This window comes from Cynocephalus volans, chromosome 5 (genome assembly GCF_027409185.1).
Source record: "Cynocephalus volans isolate mCynVol1 chromosome 5, mCynVol1.pri, whole genome shotgun sequence".
NCBI lineage: Eukaryota > Metazoa > Chordata > Mammalia > Dermoptera > Cynocephalidae > Cynocephalus > Cynocephalus volans.
In genome coordinates, this window is record NC_084464.1 from 35,076,946 (window position 1) to 35,087,348 (window position 10,403).

At 34.5% G+C, this 10,403-nt stretch overlaps 1 non-coding gene across 1 annotated transcript; it reads left to right on the forward strand.

Moving 5' to 3' along the window:
• The first annotated feature begins 222 nt into the window (after positions 1-222).
• LOC134379381 (small nucleolar RNA SNORA22) lies at positions 223-356 on the forward strand. The gene has a single exon (XR_010023780.1). It is a non-coding gene; the product is annotated as a small nucleolar RNA SNORA22 (small nucleolar RNA).
• The last annotated feature ends 10,047 nt before the right edge of the window (positions 357-10,403 follow it).

The following is a 10,403-nucleotide window of genomic DNA, read 5'->3' on the forward strand; positions in this document are numbered from 1 at the left end:
AAATTCCCTGCTCTATATGATCACAGGAATATCTATTTATCTATCTATCTATACATCCATATTTTTTTATACCACAGTTTAGTGCAGGAGTATTGACCTCTTTGTTTTCTTCTCAAATTCCAGGGAGCATTTCTCATATTGACATAGTTGGGGTACATAATAGCAGCTCAATAAGAACTTAATTATGGATAGTATTTACTTCAAGATATATTTGATCTTTTTTATTGCAGTGAACACCCAACTGTGATTTATAGTTCTCTTGGCTTTGACTCTGTAGTAGAACAATGTCAGTTCTTTTCCTCTGCATCGAAAGGAGTTTTTATCCTTTTAAATGTATTCAGAAAGCCAGCACATTAAATAAATAAATAAATAAATTTGATTTTTTAAAATTACTTCTGACAGTCTTGATTCCTACACATTGATCAGAGCCTAGTTGTCCAGTTGTTAAGAGCACAGGCATAAGAAGCAGACTGCATGGGTTTGAGTTTTAATTCTGCCACTGAGAGCTGACAAGTTAGCATTTCTGTACCTTAGGTTCTTTGTGTATAAAATGGTAATAATAATAATAATAACAATACTCACTTCATATGGTTGTTGCGAATGTTAAATAGATTAATTAAAACATAGCCAGAACCATGCAAGCACTCAACAAATTTTAATTAGTATCATGATTACTATTCACCATAGCTCTTTAACATGCAGATAGCTAAATTACAGGAAAAATACTGTAATGCAAAACAGTGTCAGATTCAGACTTGTAAGCTGAGGCAAGACGTAATAATGAATGTAATCTCGACATTTTCATTGAGCTAGGCATGTTAAAAATAAGATAAGTATGGTTTCCATTTTCCTGGAAAAATGGAACATACAGTGAAAGAATATATACCCTTTAATTGGCATTTTCACAGTCAAGATCACTCTTCAGAAAATCCATAGAAATTGCCCAATTTCTTTAGGAAAAGAGAGGGAAAGGATTTCTGGCTAAATTAAAGGCCTTGCAAATTTGGAGTACATGATAGTCTGTTGCTTCTCATATTCACTAAGACTAGTAAATGCTATGGGAAAGTGTATGAAAGGAAAGAAAAAATAGAGGCCTGAATAAAATTGTAAGCATTATAAATGTAATTGATTCAAGGATGAAAGGATAAGTTATGTCCTTAGAAAAATCAAGCCTTATTATAAAGTTCCAGGAAATAATTTTTAAATGTTCTATAACTATGACTTTGTGACATACACACACATGCTCACACACACAGAGTATATCAATCACATTGAGATTTTTTTTCTATAACCTTAGTTCATTATTATACTTTTCTATATGAAGCTATCACATAATTGAAAATATATTAACAACCTTAAAGAACCCATATGGGCCTGTACTATTTTAAATGCTTTAAAAATTATTTTAAATAAGTGTAGTCTCTGCCCTATAGAAATTCACAAACCAAGATGGGAAACACTGATGTTGTTATAAAAGAAACATAATGTACATAGAAAGCAAATAAGGAAGGGGAGGGAAAAAATCACTACCTCAATTCCATTTCAAGAGAGAAGACTCCAAAGGTGACGAGAGAGTGGACGGAGCAGAGAGCTTGCTAAGAAGAAGCACCTTGGCCTTCTCAGTGTAAGGAAGGACCAGAGTAGGCCCAGAGCTGGGATGCAATCTGAGATGGAACAGGCTTCCGACCCCTGGGCCTATGTTTGGACTAGTCTCTCTGCTTGAAATTTCCCAATTTCATTTTCTCTATTTTATTACTGTCTGGACTTACCTTAAAAAAAAAAAAATAGAAGCCTATAATTCTATATGTACAAAGTTCAAAAATAGACAAAGTTAATCTATGCTGTTATAAATCAGTATAATGGTGAATTTTGAGAGAAAATTAATTGAAAAGGGCAGGAGAATGTTTTTCTGGGTTATAGTTCTATTTTATTTTTTACTCTGTGTGCAACTTATACTGTTTTCCATCTTGTTACACACACTCATTCACCTATATAAGTATTATTTGTGCACTTTTTGTGTGTATTTTTTACTTCAATAATATTTACGATTTTTAATATGTCAACTCATATTACATCTTCTGTGAAGCTTTTCCTGAGTTATCTTTTTCCATTTTAGGTGATTCTCCTATTTCTAGCCTCCTTGTTCCTACACTATTAAAAGTTAAAAGCAAGAGACCATATATATATATATATATATATTTTTTTTTTTTGGCCTTATTCTGAGCAACTAGAAGATGTCTGCCTCTTGATTTATCAATCTATGCTTGACAAATCTATGCTTAGTAAAGATAGAACTAATATCGAATGACAAATACATAAAATTTCCATGACCAAAAATTAATACCAAGAAGAATAGACAATTAAAATTTACTGACAACCAAGATCTTGAAGAAGATGGCAAGGAAATATCTTTCCTTATGGAGAAATTCTTAGTGAGCACCTAAGTATTATCATTATTCGTTTATACCCCACAAACTTTAAGCTACTAATAATTGAAGTTGAAAATCATAGGGGCTTTTTGCCTGTAATTTATCTTATTCCTGTATTTTCATTATAAATAGCTCAGGAAGCATGGTCAAACCATGTTTAGTAATTCCTGCATAGAAACTTCCCAATCGTAGTGAACTTGGATTTATTTTTTCTTTAAATACTTAGGAAGCTTCTTGTATTTGACAGAATTTTTCATATTCTGGAGATAGAAGTATAAAGAAAATGAGTCACTTTCCTCAAGGAACTTACTGGTTAGTGGAAAGACAGAAATGTGATATAATAAGGGCTATGCTAAGATGTATACAGAATGCTGGGAAAAGTTTTAGAAGAAGCAAAGTTTTAGAAGTTTTAGATAAGGAAGAAGCTCATACCTGAAACTTTTCTAGAGCTTTGTATGCTAGGATCTTCAAACTACATAGGTCTCTTCACCTCAAAGATTTGTCTCAGTGTGAGTTGAGATATTACACAGTCCAAGGTCATGAAACATGACCTTATTTTTTCATGTTGTAGCTACCCAATCCATATGACGAGAAGCCCCAAATAAAGAGAAGGGAGACAACAAAGGATTCTAGAGAAATTTGAAGCCTCTGGCACCTATAGTAACAGCAAACACAGCACAACCCACAGTCAGATTAACTTAAATTCTGAAACTAAATGCTTATTTATACTAATTCCGATTACTTCATATGACATACTCAGCATTTGACATGAAATTACAAGACATGTCAAAAGGTGAGAGAAAACAGAATCTGAAGAGATAAAGCAATCATCATGCTCAGATTCAGGTACGACATAGATTTTAGAATTCTCAGACTGGGAATTTAAAATAACTTTGATTATTATGTTAATCAAACATGGTGGGACAAGTAGTCAACACGCAAGAGCAGAGGGGTAATATAAGCAGAGAGATGGAACTCTCTCTAAGAAAGAATCAAAAGAAAATGCCAGAAATCAAAAACACTGACCAAAACAAAGAATAACTTGGATGGGTTAATCAGTAGACTCAACATGGCTGAGGAAAGAATCTCTGAAGTTGCTGATAGGTTGATAAAAAGTTCCTAATCAGAAATACAAAGAGAAAAAAATAATAAAATAAGGGAAATATGGAATACCCAAGAACTTTGGGACTATTCCAAAAGCTCTAATAGATACATAATTGGAATATTGGGAGAAGAAAGAAAGAATGAAACAAAATTATTTGAAATAGTAATGGCCTAGTATTTTCAAAAAATTAATAACCATCACCAAATCACTTATGCAGGAAACTTTGAAAACAACAAACAGCTCCCAAGAAGCCCCCTCCCCCCAAAAAAATCAAAGGCAGAAGAGCCCCCTGTGATCCAGGACCCAGGCAGAGGACCATGGAAAGCCCTCCCCCTGCCCACTAGAAGGCAGAAGCATGCCACAACCACCACTTCTGTGCAGGTGATCCATCATAGCTACTGCCACAGCTACTGCCACGACAAGGATGGCTCACCACCACAGTAGCAACCAGGACCACCCTTCAGGCAGCCCAACCACACACTTGACTGCATTGACATAAGGAGAGTCACCAGCAAAGCCTGCAAAAAGAAGAAACTTTTCTCCTTAAAGCCCACTCCAGAGTAACAGAAGAAGTAACTGCTCTACCAGATGACCAGATATCAATGTAGAGATACTAGAAATAAGAATAAACAAGAAAATATGACACCAACAAAGGAATATAGTAATTCTTAAGTACGAGACCACACAGAGCAAGAAACCTTTGAAATGACTGAAAAGGAATTATGAGTAACAAACTTAAGAAAACTCAAAGATAAGAGAAGACTCAATTACAAAACATAAGGACATGAGAAAAAATATCTAGGATATGAAAGAATAAATTTACACAGAGATCAATACCTTAGAAAAGAATGTAGCAGAACTCTTGGAACTAAAGGATTCATTAATTAAATAAAAAACACAACTGAGAACTTAAGCAACAGGTTTCAGCAAGTAGAAGAAAGAATTTCAGTTCTCAAAGATGGTCTTTTCAAAATAACCCAGGAGGACAAAAAAAAAGGAAAAATTAATTTAAAAAAATTAAGAAAATCTAACAGAGCTAGAACAGAACCTTAAGTGCACAAACATTCAGATCATGGGTGTTCCAGAAGAGGAGGAGAAAGAGAAAGGCAATGAAAACTTATTCAATGAAATAATAACAGAAAACTTTCCAGGCATAGGGAGAGACATGGACCTTAAAATCCAGGAAGCTCAGAGATCCCCAAACAGATTCAAACCAAAAAGATCCTCCCTGAAACACATTATAGTCAAACAGGCAAAACTTAAAGACAAAGAGAAAATTCCAAAAGCATCAAGAGAAAAGCATTGAGCCACCCATAAGAGACCCCCCCCCATCAGACTAACAGCAGACTTCTCAACTGAAACTCTACAAGACAGAAGAAAATGGGATGATATATCTAAAACACTAAATGAAATAAATTGCCAGCCAAGAACACTATACCCAGCAAGGCTATCCTTCAGAAATGAGGGAGAAATAGTGTATTTCCCAGACAAACAAAAACTGTGAGATTTCACCACCATACCACAAGATCTTGAGGAAATTTCCAAGGGAGTCCTGCATGTGGAATACCAAAAATGATAATCACTATCACCAACACACAAGAAAGAACAAAATCCACTGCTAAAACAAGAATGCAAATGAGAAAGAGAAAGAAAGTAAATCTTAATATTTCCAAAAACCAACAAACATTGAAGATGAATAATAAAAGGGGAAAAAAAGGAACAAAAGATATTTAAAACATCTAAACAAAAAGTGATAAAATGCTAGGAGAAAGATGATACTTGTCAACAACATCCCTAAATGTAAATGGATTAAACTTCCCACTCAAAAGACACAGACTGACTGATTGGATTAAAAAAAATTATTAGCAACTATATGCTCTCTTCAAGAGACTCACCTTACCTGTAAAGACACACAGACTAAAACTGAAGGGATGGTAAAAGATACACCAGTCAAACAGAAACCAAAAACGATCAGGACTAGCCATTCTTACATTGGATAAAACAAACTTTAAACAAAAAAACCATAAAAAGGGTCAAAGAAGATCTCTATATAATGACAAAGGGATCTATCCAGTGAGAAGACATAACAATCATAAATATGTATGCACCCAACACTTGAGCACCTAGATATGTAAAGCAAACACTATTAAACCTAAAGAAAGAGATAGACCCATTACAATAATACTGGAAGACTTGAACATCCCTCTCTTAGCACTGAACAGATGATTTAGGCAACAAATCAACAGAGAAAGACAGCACTTAAACTACACTTTAGACCAATTGGACCTGGCAGATATCTACAATGTTTTGTACAAGAACTACAGAAAACACATTCTTCTCAACAGCACACGGAACATTCTCCAGGATAGACCACAGGTTAGGTCACAAATCAAGTCTTAGCAAAATAAAAAAATTGAAATCATTTCAAATATCTTTGCATACCACAATAGATTAAAACAGGAAATCAATAACAAAAAACCCCCTCTGAAAACTATACAAATACATGGAAATTAATCAACAGGCTCCTAAATGACCTATGGATCCAAAAAGGAATTAAACAAGAAATCAAGATATTTCTTGAAACTATTGGAAAAAAAGACAGATCATACCAAAACCTGTATAATATGGGAAAAGTGGTACTAAAAGGGAAATTGATCGCAAAACGTGCTTAAATCAAAAGACTAGAAAGATATCAAATAAATAACCTAACATTACACCTCAAAGAGCTAGAAAAACAAGAACAATCCACATCCAACATCGTTAGATGAAAAGAAATAATTAAATCAGAGCAGAACTAAATGAAATAGAGACTCAAAAAAATGATACAAAGGATCAATAAACAAAAAGTTGATTTTTTTGAGAAGATAAACAAAATATACAAACCATTAGCTAGGTTAACAACAACAAAAATAAAAAGTAAGAGAGAAGACCCAAATAGCAAAAATCAGAAATGAAATAGGAGACATTACAACCAAACCCACAGAAATGCAAAATATCATTACAGACTATTATAAACACCTTTCACCAACAAATATGAAAACCTAGAGGAAATAGATAAATTTCTGGACACATACAGACTACCAAGACTGAACCAAGAAGAAATAGAAAATCTGAACAGAACAATAACAAGCAACAAGGTTGAAGCAGTAATTCAGCAGTCTCCCAACAAAGAAAAGCCCAGGACCAGATGGCTTTACTGCTGAATTCTATGAAGCCTTTAAAGAAGAATTAATGGAAATTCTCTTCAAACTATTCCAAAATTAAAACAGAGGTCACTCTCCCAAACTCATTCTATTAGACCAGCATCAGCCTGATACCAAAACCAGACAAAGATACAACAAAGAAAGAAAACTACAGGCCAATATCTCTGATGAACATAGGCAAAAAATCCTCAACAAAATATTAGCAATCAGAATACAGCAACACATCAAAAAAAATATGCACCATAATCAAGTGGGATTCATCACAGGTAGCTAAGAATGGTTCACCACAATAAGTCAATATGATATACCGCATTAACAAAATCAAGGACAAAAACCACATGATTATCACAATAAATGAAGAAAAAGCATTTGACAAAATTCAACATCCCTTCATGATAAAGGCTCTCAGCAAATTAGCTATAGAAGGAAAGTATCTCAACACAATAAAAGCCATATATGACACAACCACTGCCAAGAACAGGAACAAAACAAGGATGCACCCTCTCACCACTCCCATTTAGCATAGTATTGGAAGTACTAGCCAGAGCAATCAGGCAAGAGAAAGAAATAAAGGACATCCAGATTGGAAAAGATGAAGTCAAGCAGTCCCTGTCTGCAGATGACATGATCCTATATATAGAAACACCTAAAGACTCTACAAAAAAATTCTTAGAACTGATAAATAATTTCAGTAATGTTGCAGGATAGAAAATCAACACACAAAAATGAGTACTGTTTTTATACTCCAATAATCAACTATGAAAAAAGAATTCAAAAAAGCAAGACCTTTTAGAATAGTCACCAAAAAAATGAAATATGTAGGAATTGATTTAACCACAGAGGTGAAATATCTCTACAACGACAACTATAAATCACTACTGAAAGAGATTAAAAAGGATGAAAAAGGTGGGGAGACATACCATGCTCTTGGATTGGAAGAATTGACATTGTGAAAATGTCCATACTACCCAAAGTGATCTACTGATTCAATGCAATCCTCATCAAAATATCAATGACATTCTTTACAGAAATAGAAAAAACAATCCCATCATTCATATGGAACAACAAAAGACTTTGAATAACCAAAGCAATCCTGAGCAAAAATAAATAAATAAAGCCAGAGGCATAATACTACCTGACTTCAAACTATACTACAAACTTATAGTAACCAAACAGCTTGGTACTGACATAAAAACAGACACTTGGACCAATGGAACAGAATAGAGAACACAGAAATCAACGCATAGACTTATAGCCAACTGGTCTTTGACAAAGACAACAAGAGCATGAATTGGGGAAAAGACTGCCTTTTCAATAAATGGTGTTGGGAAAATTGGACATCCATATGCAGAAGAATAAAACTAGACCTGCACCTCTCACAATATACCAAAATAAACTCAAAATGGAACAAAGACTTAAGTATAAGACCTGCAATCATAAAACTACTGAAAGAAAGCATAGGAGAAACACTTCAGGAAGTACTACTGGGCAAAGACTTTATGAATAAGACCCCAAAAGCACAAGCAACAAAAGAAAAAATAAACAAATGGGAATATATAAAACTAAAAAGTATCGGCACAGCAAAGGAAATAATCAATAGAGTGAAAAGACAACCAACAGAATGGGAGAAAATATGTGCAAACTATGCATCCAACAAGGTATTAATATCCAGTGTATAAAAGGAACTCAAAAATCTTCACAAAAAACAAATAATCCAATTTAAAAATGGGCAAATAAGCTGAATAGATGTTTTTCAAAGGAAGACATATGAATGGCAAATAGGTACATGAAAAAATGCTCAACATCACTAATCATGAGGGAAATGCAAATCAAAACCACTCTGAGATATCATCTTGCAACAGTTAGATTGGTATTATCCAAAAGACAGATTAAGAAATGCCCATGAGGATGTGGAGAAAGAGGAACTCTTTTATGCTTTTGGTGGGACCATAAAATCGTACAGCCATTATGGAAAACACTATGGAGGTTTCTCAAACCACTATAGATAGAGCTACACTATGATCTAGCAATCCCACTTCTGGGGGCATACCCAAAGGAATGGAAATCATCATCTCCAAGGGATACCTGCACTCCCATGTTCATTCCAGTTGAATTTACAATAGCCAAGATATGGAACCAAATGAGATGTCCATTGACAGATGACTGGATAAGGAAAATATGGTATATATACACCATGGAATACTACTCAGCCATAAAAAAGAATGAAATTCTGCCATTCACAGCAACATGGATGAGCTTGAAGAAAATTAGGTGAAATAAGACAGGCACAGAAAGAGAAATACTGTATGTTCTCACTCATAAGTTGGAATTAAGAAAGAAAGATGACAATAATATATTGAACTTTCACCAGGGGAGAACAGACCTGAGGTTACTAGATGTGGGAAAGGGGGAGGGGAGAAATTTGGTAAGGGACACGAAGAATAATTATGATTTTTAATAATGAACATGCTAATAACATTTATTTGATCATCACATGTGCACAAAAACTGAGAGTCAGTACTGTACCCCCAAAATATGTGTAAGCAATTATGCTTCAATTAAAAATTAATAGAATAAAACAGGAAAAAAAAGTAAACAACTAACAGGATAAGTACTAAAAAGCAAAAACTCACACATCTGGGTATATCATATTTAAACTGCAGAAAACCAAAGAAGCTATAAGGAAGAAAAAACACCCTGCCTGTAGAGGAGCAAAGATTAGAATTACAGCAGACTTCTTGTCAGAAACCACACAAGCAAGAAGAGTGTGGAGTAAAAGCATTAAATTGTTGAAAGATCTGTTTATATAACAGTGCAGCTGAAAATTTAATATGAGAAATATTAACCTGGGGAACTATTCAAAAATTGAGAAAATTTTCCCCCACCTCAGAAAATTCTGATTGAGTGCCTCTTATGTGTGCCATGGGGAGCTGCATTTCAACCAATAACTCAAGATGATTGTAGCCCAGGTGGTTCACAGATCACATTTTAAGAAACATAAACAATGTTATAAAGCAATGTAGAGATGGGATTAAACATGCAAGGACTTTATTAGGGAAAAAGCCAGTGAGAGAAAATGGGTGGGAGACATGGAAATTTAGAAGGGACATCAGACCACCATGCAAATCTCACCCCAGGTAAAGGAGAAAGAAAAGGAAACTTTGGTGGAAGTGTGCAAGACTGCTGTGTAGTCTAAGGAAAATTCAGTCAGGCTGCTGGGGAGTCCTTGAGAACAAGCAGGCTGTCACAGGGGTCTGCTGTCTTTTGGGAATAGGTCTACCTTGGTGTGCCAGTCACCTGCAGCCTTCAGCGGGGAGCAGCCCATGGGAAGTGTGGCTTCAATGCAAGTGCTGTGATAGATTTCAGAACACAACAGCTAAAGTTGGTGGTCTAAAAGGTGAATTTTTATGGCTGTCACAGTATGAAACTGAAGTACTTATGTTATATTTTTACAATTCAGTAACATCCCTAGGAGGTACTTAAATCTCAGATATGTTATATAATTTTCCAGTGATCATATAAATAGTAAGTGGAGAATTAGGACCCAGGGTTTCTTATTCCTAAGCCAGGATTAATTATTTCTAATACTGGTACTATTTCTATGGCACAGAGAAAACTGAACTAAATTTTAATATAAATTTAGCAAAATTTTAATATAGCTAGTCT